Source organism: Pongo pygmaeus, chromosome 19 (genome assembly GCF_028885625.2).
Source record: "Pongo pygmaeus isolate AG05252 chromosome 19, NHGRI_mPonPyg2-v2.0_pri, whole genome shotgun sequence".
Classification (NCBI taxonomy): Eukaryota; Metazoa; Chordata; class Mammalia; order Primates; family Hominidae; genus Pongo; species Pongo pygmaeus.
Window position 1 is genome coordinate 15317467 of NC_072392.2, and position 10234 is coordinate 15327700.

A 10234-nucleotide genomic window follows, 5' to 3' on the forward strand; every position below is an offset into this window, starting at 1 on the left:
ATGAAGACTCACTCTAGCAAAGCTTGAAAACAGGTCTCAAAGATATCGAGCTAATCCACAAGTAACTTAACTACGTGACAACATCAAGACACTCAAATATGTAAATCACAATGTCCAGCATCCAGTCAAAAATGACCAGACATAATAAGGAGCTCAAAAATGTAACCCCTAAAGAAAAATCAGTCAATGGAAGGAGGCCTAGAAATGGCAGAGATGATGGAACTAGTAAACTACATACAAGTATTTGATACAAGGACATTGAGAAGACAGAAATGGAAGACTGGAGAAGAACCAAATAAACTTCAGGAATAAAACACACAATGTATACTTGTACAACTTCACTACATGAGATTAACAACACATTAGAAATTAGTGAGCTCAGAGGTTTTTTTTTAACTAAAAAAGAAAATTAAAAGCACGTTGGTAACCTATGGTGCAACAGCAAAGGTTCTAATATTAAGGTTTTGCAGTGCCATAAAAAAAGTAGAGGGACAAAAATATTTGAGGAAATAATGGCTGAATATTTCCCAAATTTGCTGAAAACTATAAATACCTAGGTCAAGAAGCTCCACAAACTCCAAGAAGATAAATACACCCACACACACACATGCACACACACAACCCCCTGCTGCCACCACCACTCCAAGGCTTATAATCAAAATGCTGAAAAACAGTGATAAAGAGAAAATTTGAAAATCAGAAAGGAAGGACATATTTGGAAAAAAAGAATGAAGATAAGAATTAGTGCTGAATTATTATCAGAAACTACCCAAACCAGAAGACAAACAACATTTTAAAAGGGCTGGAAGAAATTGTAAGCCTCAAATTCTATATCTAGTGAAAATATCCTTCAAAAAATGAAGGTAAAATAAAATCTTTTCATAAAAACAAAATCCAAAAGAATTCATCAGCAGCAGACCTGCAATAAGAGAATTGTTAAAGGAAATTCTTCAGGCAAAAGGAAATTATACCAGATGGAAACTTGGATCTACACAAAGAAATAAAAATGTCAGAAATGGTAAGCATGTGTGCTAATAAGAAAAAAAGAATCTTTCTTTCAAATTTCTTTAAAAGATCATTATTTAAACTAAAAATAAAAAATTGTGGCATTAATAAAATAGAAGTAAATTATATGGTAGCCATAGCACAAATGATAGGAGGGCTTAGATGGCCATATTAGATTATAAGGGTCTTATAACTGAAAAGAAATAATGTCATTTAAACATATACTGTGATAAGTTAAAAATATGTATTGCAAACTTTAGAGTAGCCAGTTCTCAAAATGTAAACTAAGGACCCATGGGCATGCCTAAGACCTCTTTGGAGGTGAAATGGTCAAGATTGTTTTCATAGTAAATACTCAGATGCTATTTGCCTTTCTCACAAATTTACAATGGAGTTTTTCAGAGGTGACATGATACATACTATCACAACAGGCTGAATGAGGATGAGAGCCCAGCTACTAAGCGAAAAATTACTATGCCAAAAATATAAAACAATGCTAAATACTTCTTACTAAATTATTTTTTGTTTCAGAAAATATTTTAATACAAACATTATGTTAATATATAATGGATTATTATGGTTATTTTAAAATAATTTACAGTTTTTAATTTCTAGTATAATAAATACAACAGGTATAATCCACATAAGTAAAAGCTCTTTGAGGTCCTCAATATTTTTAAGAATGTAAAGGGGTCCTGAGATAAAAATGTTTTTGAACCACTGACCTGGAGCAATATCTAAGACTAAAAAACAAGAGTTTCGACCAATAATGAAGAAAAAAAATAGAAGACAAAAAAGACTCATAATTATTCCAAGAGAAAAGAGAACCAAAAATAAGACAAAGAAAAAAGAGAAAAATGATACGAACCCAACTATACTGATAATTAAACAATCCAATTAAAAGGCACAGATTGTTAGAAATCTTTTTTAAATAGCAATATTGAACTATAAGCTGTCTAGGAAAAATCTCATTTTAAATATAAAACACAAATAAGTTAAAAATAAAAGTATGGGCTGGGCATGGTGGCTCATGCCTGTAATCCCAGCACTTTGGGAGACTGAGGCTGGTAGATCACGAGGTCAGAAGTTCAAGACCAGCCTGGCCAAGATGGTGAAACCCCAACTCTACTAAAAATACGAAAATTAGCCGGGCATGGTGGCAGGTGCCCATAATCCCAGCTACTCGGGAGGCTGAGGCAGAGAATTGCTTGAACCTGGGAGGCGGAGGTTGTAGTGAGCCGAGATCATGCCACTGCACTCCAGCCTGGGCTACAGAGCAAGACTCCATCACAAGAGAAAAGAAAAAAGAAATAAGAAATAAATGAAAGTATGAAAAAAGATAGACTGTTTAAACACTAATCAAAAGAATACGGAAGAGGCTATATTAATATCAAATCAAGTAGACTTCTAAACAAGAAATATCAGAGATAAAGAGAAAAATAAGGATAGCGGAATCAGTCAAGGAGATATAACAATATTAAATGTTTATGTAACCATTTACCTAACTTTCAACACCTAAAGCAAAAATTGACAGAACTAAAATGAGAAATACACAAATCCACATTATATTTCAATATTTCAACATTTGTCTGTTAGTAAATCATAGAGCAAGTAAACAAAAAATTGGTTAATACATAGAATATTTGAACAACGTTACAAGTAACTGGACCTAATTTGCATCTTTAGAACACCCTACCCAAAATAGCAGATATGCACTATCCCCAACTACACAGAAAACATTCACCAGTGTAGACCATATCGTGAGTCATAAACAAGTCTCAATAAACTTAAGATATCAAAATTATACAAAGTATGTTAACTGACCATATCAGAATTAAGTTAGAAAACAATAATAGAAAGATATTTGGAAAATCCCCAAATAGTAGCAAATGAAACAACATCTTACTCCATACCTCATGAATCAATAATCACATGGGAAATTAGAAAATATTCTTAACTGAATGAAAATGAAAACAGCATAACAAAATTTGTGAGATGCAGCTAAAATAGTTATTAGAGGTAAGTTTATAGCTTTAAGTGCTTACATTAGTAAATAAGAATGAGGTAAAATCAGTGATCTGTGCTTTCATCTTAAAAGGCAAGGAAAAAAAAAAAAAAAAGTAAACCCAAAGTAGAAGGAAGAAAATAGTAAAGAGAAAAAAAAAATCAATGAAATAGAAAATAAACAAATAGAAAAGAAAAACAATGAAACTCTGTCAATAAAATTGATAAACCACTTGATAGGCTTATCAAAATTGAAAAGAGAAGACAAATTACTAATATCAGGAATGGGAGAGGTAATATTCCCACAGATCCTGCAAACATTATATAAAGTGAATAAAGCAATATTACTAACAACTTTATGGCAAGAAATTTGACAACATAGATGAAATGGACAAAATTGTTGAAAGATACAAATAACCAAAACTGATTAAAGAAGAGTTAGAAAACCTAAGTAGCCCTGTAGTATTTTTTAAAAATTGAATCTACAGTTTAAAAACTTTCCTCAAAGAAAACTTCAAGCTCCAATGGGAGCCTATGGCTTACTTTGGTGGTGTACATCTTTTACAATGATTAACTTACTCTCCAAATTCTAACTTAGTCAATTTTTTTTTTTTTTTTTTTTTTTTTTTGAGACGGAGTCTTGCTCTGTCCCCCAGGCTGGAGTGCAGTGGCACAATCTCCGCTCACTGCAAGCTCCGCCTGCCGGTTTCACGCCATTCTCCTGCCTCAGCCTCCCGAGTAGCTGGGACTACAAGCGCCCGCCACCACGCCTGGCTAATTTTTTTTTTTTTTTTTTTTGTATTATTTAGTAGAGACGGGGTTTCACTGTGTTAGCCAGATGGTCTCGATCTCCTGACGTCGTGATCTGCCCGCCTCCGCTTCCCAAAGTGCTGGGATTACAGGCGTGAACCACCGCGCCCAGGCAGTCAATTCTTAAGAGAGCATGTGCAGCACATACTAAGATCATTAACTGATGCTATAAATATCTCATATTCACAAAGAAACTGAGCAAATTCTTTGGAAAAATAACTGAAAATAGCTCTGGAAAAATCCCCTAAATTAGGCAATTGCTTACTATACATTTAATCATGATGTTTTGGTTTGAATGTTCCCCTCTAAAACTCAAGTTGAAATTTAATTACCATTGTGCATTATTAAGAGGTGAGACTTTTAAGAGGTGATTATGTCATAAGGGGTCTGACCTCATGAATGGAATAATGCCATTATTGTGGGAGTGGATTCGTTATCACAGAAGTGGGCTCCTGATAAAATAATAAATTCACCCCCGTTGTCTCTGTCTCATTCACTTGTCCTTCTGCCATATTATGTTGCAGCAAGAAGACCCTCATCAGATGTAGCCCCTGGATCTTGGACTTCCTAGCCTCCAGAACTATGAGCCCAATAAATCTTTGCCTTAATAAATCACCCAGTCTCTCGTATTCTGTTATAGCAGCAGAAAACTAAGACATGTGCCCAAACAGAATTTTAAGAAATGAGACATGGGCTACAAAGTCAAATACAATGTTTGACTAGGTGCACTTAATTTACGGTCAACAGTTATTTACATACTGAAAAAAATGCTATAATAGTCTTCTACAAATTTTAACATACTAAATATAGAATCAATCACACAGAGATTTTAAGAACCAAAAAGCTCCATTTGCAATCCAAAAGTTGCCTTCATATTGGGTAAACATTTTATTAGCATATTTAAGCAAGACTTGAAGATCATAAATATTTTAAAGTACAAAAATCTACAGACCATTTTCTGCAGAAGACACAAGTTTACATGACTTGCCCCACACCCTGCCTTAGATCAGGGGCAAGCATAAGCTTGAAGGGCTCACGTACAAACCCCTTTAGTTCCTTTGTAGCCACTTAATTACAGTTCCAAATTGGAGCGGAAATAAAACAGTGCTGCCAATACACTAACAAATACCAGAAGTAGAAGAAATCATATCAGACATCAATGTTTAATTTCTCTTTATGCATATATTGCATAAGAATACAGGAAAACTTCATCTCTTCAAAAAAAAAAGTTTGGGTAAGGAACTCTATTCATTAATGGTATATAAATTATTACACATTGGAGAGCTACATGGTGGTATCCAGTAAAGTTGAAATGGTAAATTACCTGTGACTCAGCAATTCAGTTTCTTGGTACCTAGAGAAATTCAAATGTTTACAATTAGAATGTACAAGAATTCCTTTCTAATATTTTTAAAGGGAGCAAACTAAAAGTCCATCAACAGGAGGATGCATACATAATATGTGGTAAATTCATACATAATATGTGGTAGATTCATACATAATATGTGGTAGATTCATACAAGAATCACCACACAACAGTTCAAATGAATGACCTGGAATACGTACAGCATAACCATTCCATCAACTTAAAAAGTAACAATAGGCCGGGCGCGGTGGCTCATGCCTGTAAGCCCAGCACTTTGGGAGGATCACGAGGTCAGGAGTTCGAGACCAGCCTGGCCAACTTGGTGAAACCCCGTCTCTACTAAAAATACAAAAAAAAAAAAAAATGGCCAGTTGTGGTGGCAGGCGCCTGTAATCCCAGCTACTCAGGAGGCTGAGGCAGGAGAATCGCTTGAATCCAGGAGGCGGAGGTTCCAGTGAGCTGAGATCATGCCATTGCACTCCAGCCTGGGCGACAAGAGCGAGACTCTGTCTCAAAAAAAAGTATACATTGGTTTGGGATAAACATATGAGTAGTAAAAGTATAAAAATATGCAGAATATAAGTAAATGCTAGATTCTGTTGGTTAATAAGGATAGGGAAGGTGAGAGGGGAATGGGATTTCCAAGGGTTACGTAAGAGACCTCAATTGTGCCTGTAATCGATTTTTTGTTGGTTTAAGTTTGGACCGGGTACATGGATCCACCCCTGGGTTCACTCTACTTATTGTGTGAAGTATTTTATTTTAAAGAAGAAAAAAGTAGAATATTTTGTCAGTTACCTCAAAACATTTTCGCCTATCAGTAAAACTATATTTTTTCACAATAATCAAACAAATAATTTTACCCATTCCCAGGATGTTTATTTCTCTACAATACCATATACATCCAGGAGAAAACATAAAGGAGTTTGGTCTAAACTGCCCAAACACAAGCGAAAGCTTTGCAGCCAGAGCTAAACAGAAACGGCTTTGGGCGGTGAGAGAACAGCTTTGATCTGAATTTCAAGAGCTCTGTCTACAAGACCAGGTGACTGAACTCTCCTCCCCGTGGCTGCAGATCTGAAGGCTCGGCTATTGAAGCAGAGGGGACGAGGAACAGCGTGCGGGGCGGCCAGCACCGCAGTGGAAAGGCACAGCGCTGCTAACGGGTAATAATTAGAATTAAGAAATTAAACGAATTAGCATAGTGCCGGGGGTTCGGATGCCCCTTCCCTGGTTCCACATTTAGAAATAACTTCTCAACCCTTGAAAAGCATCAGAAAGGTAAATTACGAGGAAATAGACGTCTGGGTGGGAGGTGCCTGTGGATTTGTACGGTTTTTATTTGGAAAGAAAAGTGAAGATCGCGGGTAGGAACTGCAGGGTGTCCGCGACCTCCCGCGATCCTGAGGCCAGAAGTTGGAGTCCTGGTTGGCGAAGGGGGATCCTTTGGGGTCGTCCTAGAGGCAGGCTGACTCGAGACCACTCACCTGTCGGCGGATGCCCGGCGAGGGGCGGGAAGGGGCGGTGGGAGGAAGGGGTCGCAGCCTACTACCTGCAGCCCTCGACTGGGGCCCAGACCAGTCCGGCCCTGGCCCCGCCTTTCCTATCTGTGACGATAGCAGCGCCTGAGGGCCACTCAGCGGCCGCCCCGGCCGGCTCGCCGAAGCTGATTGGCCAGTTATAGGAGAGGCGGGAGCTGTCAGGCCAGGAGGGAAACCCGTCGGGCGGCGGTTACTATGGACGCGCTCACGCTTAGTAACCGAGGCTCCCCGCCCTCCGGGAGACCTGCTTGGTCTGGGAGGTGAAAGGGGTGAAGAGTAGCCCAAGAGAGAGGCCTCGGTGATTTCCCCGCCTCTCCTGTGAAGCCTGATTCGGAACTCTTCCAGCTGCGAAGAACTTGGCCGATTCTAAGGCACATCAGGGCTGCCTGGAATCTTAACACCTGCCTAGGTGTTGACAAGCCCCCACCTTTCCTGACAAGCCTCTCCTCTCTCCAGCAGAGCTTCTCCTGTGACAGAATTATCTAGTGTTCCTTCCCTCCTTCCTCACTCTAAGAAAATGGTTTGGACTTTCCCTCTCTCTCTTCAGCAAATATTTCTGTAAACAGCAGCCCTTACTGTTTCTTCCAGGTGCTGGCCCACATTTTTACATACATCATTGCTCATCCATGCAACCTCCTTCCAACCCTGTAAGAGGGGTTTATATTGTACAGATGAAGAAACTGAAGTTCTAGAAGTTAATTGACTTAGACAATGTGACTCAGTGGCAGAGCTAACACTAAAACTCAAATCAGTCAAACTTCAAGGCATCTTTCCATGAGGCAGCAGTTTAACCGTGTGAGCGGCAAGAGAATTCACTGAGTTACTTTGGTAACTAGTAATGCTAAAGAAAATAAAGCCCGCAGTTAATTATTTTTGGCTTTTCTAGGAATTACTGTGTGGCACTCCACCCAAGGGTGAGGCTGAGGGACTTGCCAGGATAAGGCAGGCTGCCCAGCCCCTAAGAGACCTCAGTGAAGTGACTTCAAGTTGGGGGCTGGTCCTCAGCTTTGCCAATTCAGACTCTTGGTTATGCCAGTGTCCTGGGTTTATTAGAGGCTGACTCAGGCCAACCGAACTCATGGGAACCTAATCTAGAAAAGTTAGAATGCTGCCTCAAGTGTTTACATTAAGCAACACGACCCCTCTAACTGTGGAGATAAGCCCAGAGTATTTTCCCCAAGGAGGAAAACCACAGAAAACACCCAGTGCTCAGAGGCTACTCATTTGCCTAGACACAAGACTAGACAAAGCTCCCGTACCCCACACCAGGGCACTGCAAATCCTGACTAGTTTTCCCACTATGTTCCTTATCAGCAACTTTTTCTACATTCGGCCTAAGAAACATTTTACTCTGAGCTGTCTTTTTTTATTACTTTTTTCTCATGCATAGTGTTCTGCATTTTGTATTTTCACTATTCAGGACGGGCTTTGCAGATGCCTAGAATCTGTAGACAATGCAGCAAATGATGCCATGTTTGTTCTTTGGGCCAAAAGACTGGCAACTGTTCTAAAGTAGATCTAATTGCCTGCAAACTCTTTAAAGATGGTGAGCAGTCTTTGTGCTTTGCACACATCAAGATGCCCAATAGCATTGCTAATTGAAGATGAAATTCATTCAATGTCTGATTTAAAAATAAACAGGTGAAATTATAGCAGAGTTTGATCTTTTCAATGATACATTGAGTCAGTGAATTTCAAAAACCTCCTGATTAAAATTTCAGGTTAAATTGGTCAACTCTGTTCTCCACAGAAAGGAATGAATGATGTTTTGGAAATAATTTAGATACCCTCTCAAAAAAAATTGTTTCATGATTATCAAGTCTTTGCCAGAATTAAGAGGTTAATGCTCACCCTTCAGTTTTACGGTACAATAGAGACCTCCTACAATGCTTATAAAAAAAAAAATAAAGCAAAACCACTAGGATTCAGCTATTCAACCTTACTTTCTCAGCAGCTCCACAAGTTCAGGAATGTGTCTGTTTCTGTTCATCTCTGTATCCCCAGCACAGGGCTTCCTACTTTCCATGAAAGAGGGACTCAGTCAATGCTTGTTAAATGAAAGCATGAAGTGTGATGTTTAGTGGGGTAGGAAACTATCAAAGATACAGAAGTGGAGAAGCAGTAAAGCAGACTTTGCCTATTTTATAACTTTGTCTTAGTCATTTTCATAACTTGAAGTCATTTTTATAACTTCCTTAGCTGCTACATTTTCACTCTATTTAGAGTCACCAAACCTCCTCTCCAGTCTTTCTGAGTCTTCCTATCACTCAGCCATCGCCTTTCATCAAGATGCTATCAGCCCCTTTCAGCTGTCTATCCTTATCAGAAATCAAGTGTGGGCCTAGCCATCTTCACCCCTGGACTTCCACCCCCATTCCCATCCTCACAGTGACTCACATCCACAGCCTGCTTTCTCCATTTCTCCTCCAGCACTAAAGTTAATCATCCCATTCTTCCTATTCCCCTGACCTCACCCCATGCCTCTCTCCCCCTCACTCACTGCATACTAGCTACACTGGCTTTTTTTGTTTGTTTGTTTATTTCTGAGATGGAGTTTCACTCTTGTTGCCCATGCTGGAGTGCAATGGTGGTGCAATCTCTGCTCACCGCAAATTCTGCCTCCCAGGTTCAAGCAATTCTCCTGCCTCAGCCTCCCGAGTAGCTGGGATTACAGGCATGCGCCACCACGCCCAGCTAATTTTGTATTTTTAGTGGAGACGGGGTTTCACCATGTTGGTCAGGCTGGTCTCGAACTCCCGACCTCAGGTGACCCGCCCACTTTGGCATCCCAAAGTGCTGGGATTACAGGTGTGAGCCACTGCACCCAGCCTACACTGGCTCTTATTCAGGTTTCTTGATGCTCTAAGCTCTTTGCCACCTCAGGGCCTTTGCACATGCCGTTCCCGCTGGCTGGACCCCTCTTTCCCCCTCAAATGTCATTACCTCAGAGATGTCATGCCTGGTCACCCAGACTCAGTTGGGCTGCCCTGCTGTACTCCCCTAACTCCTTTCCTTTGTGACATTCCAGTTTCCAGTTATTTATTTTGTGTGATTATTTAATTAACTTCTAAGTTCCCTTCCAGAATATGAGTGTCAACAACGGAGGGGAGGGAAGGAAGCAGGGCTGTTTTGTTCACCACTGAAAACTCAGCAGTTCACCTGGTGGTGCTGAGGAGGGCAGAGTACTGTGAGGAGGCGCATTTTACCTCTGACACCTCCTAAGGGGGATTAAAACAAAAACACAAAACCAAAAACACCTCTCCCACAGCTGAGCTCACAATTCAACAGAGGGATTAGAAGCCAGACTTTCTGGTTCCAAACCCTGATGTGGATGACGAGAGGAAAGCTCCCGGCTCTGTCACAGCCGCTCCAGTGTTCCCAAAACCCAAATGTTCTGACAGGAGCCCCCTATACATTTATTTGATGTCCTTGCTACGTGTCTGGCCCTTTGCCAAGTGCTGGAACAGAAACAAAGTGGGGTCACAACCCCAGTGGCTCCACCACAGCG

The 10234-nt window shown here is 40.0% G+C and overlaps 1 protein-coding gene across 4 annotated transcripts in view; it reads right to left on the bottom strand.

Moving 5' to 3' along the window:
• Nucleotides 1-7180, bottom strand: part of TEKT3 (tektin 3) — a 38942-nt gene extending 31762 nt beyond the window's left edge. Inside the window, exons 1-2 of one of the 4 annotated variants that reach the window (XM_054457402.2) lie at nucleotides 6673-7180; nucleotides 5144-5173 (exon numbers count right to left, since the gene is read on the bottom strand). The gene's annotated coding sequence lies outside the window, so the exon portion shown is untranslated. Of the gene's footprint in view, nucleotides 1-5143; nucleotides 5174-5385; nucleotides 5692-6672 lie in introns of those variants that run through there. The other 3 variants (XM_054457406.2, XM_054457404.2, XM_054457405.1) reach the window with 3 other exon arrangements.
• Between the last annotated feature and the right edge of the window lie 3054 nt (nucleotides 7181-10234).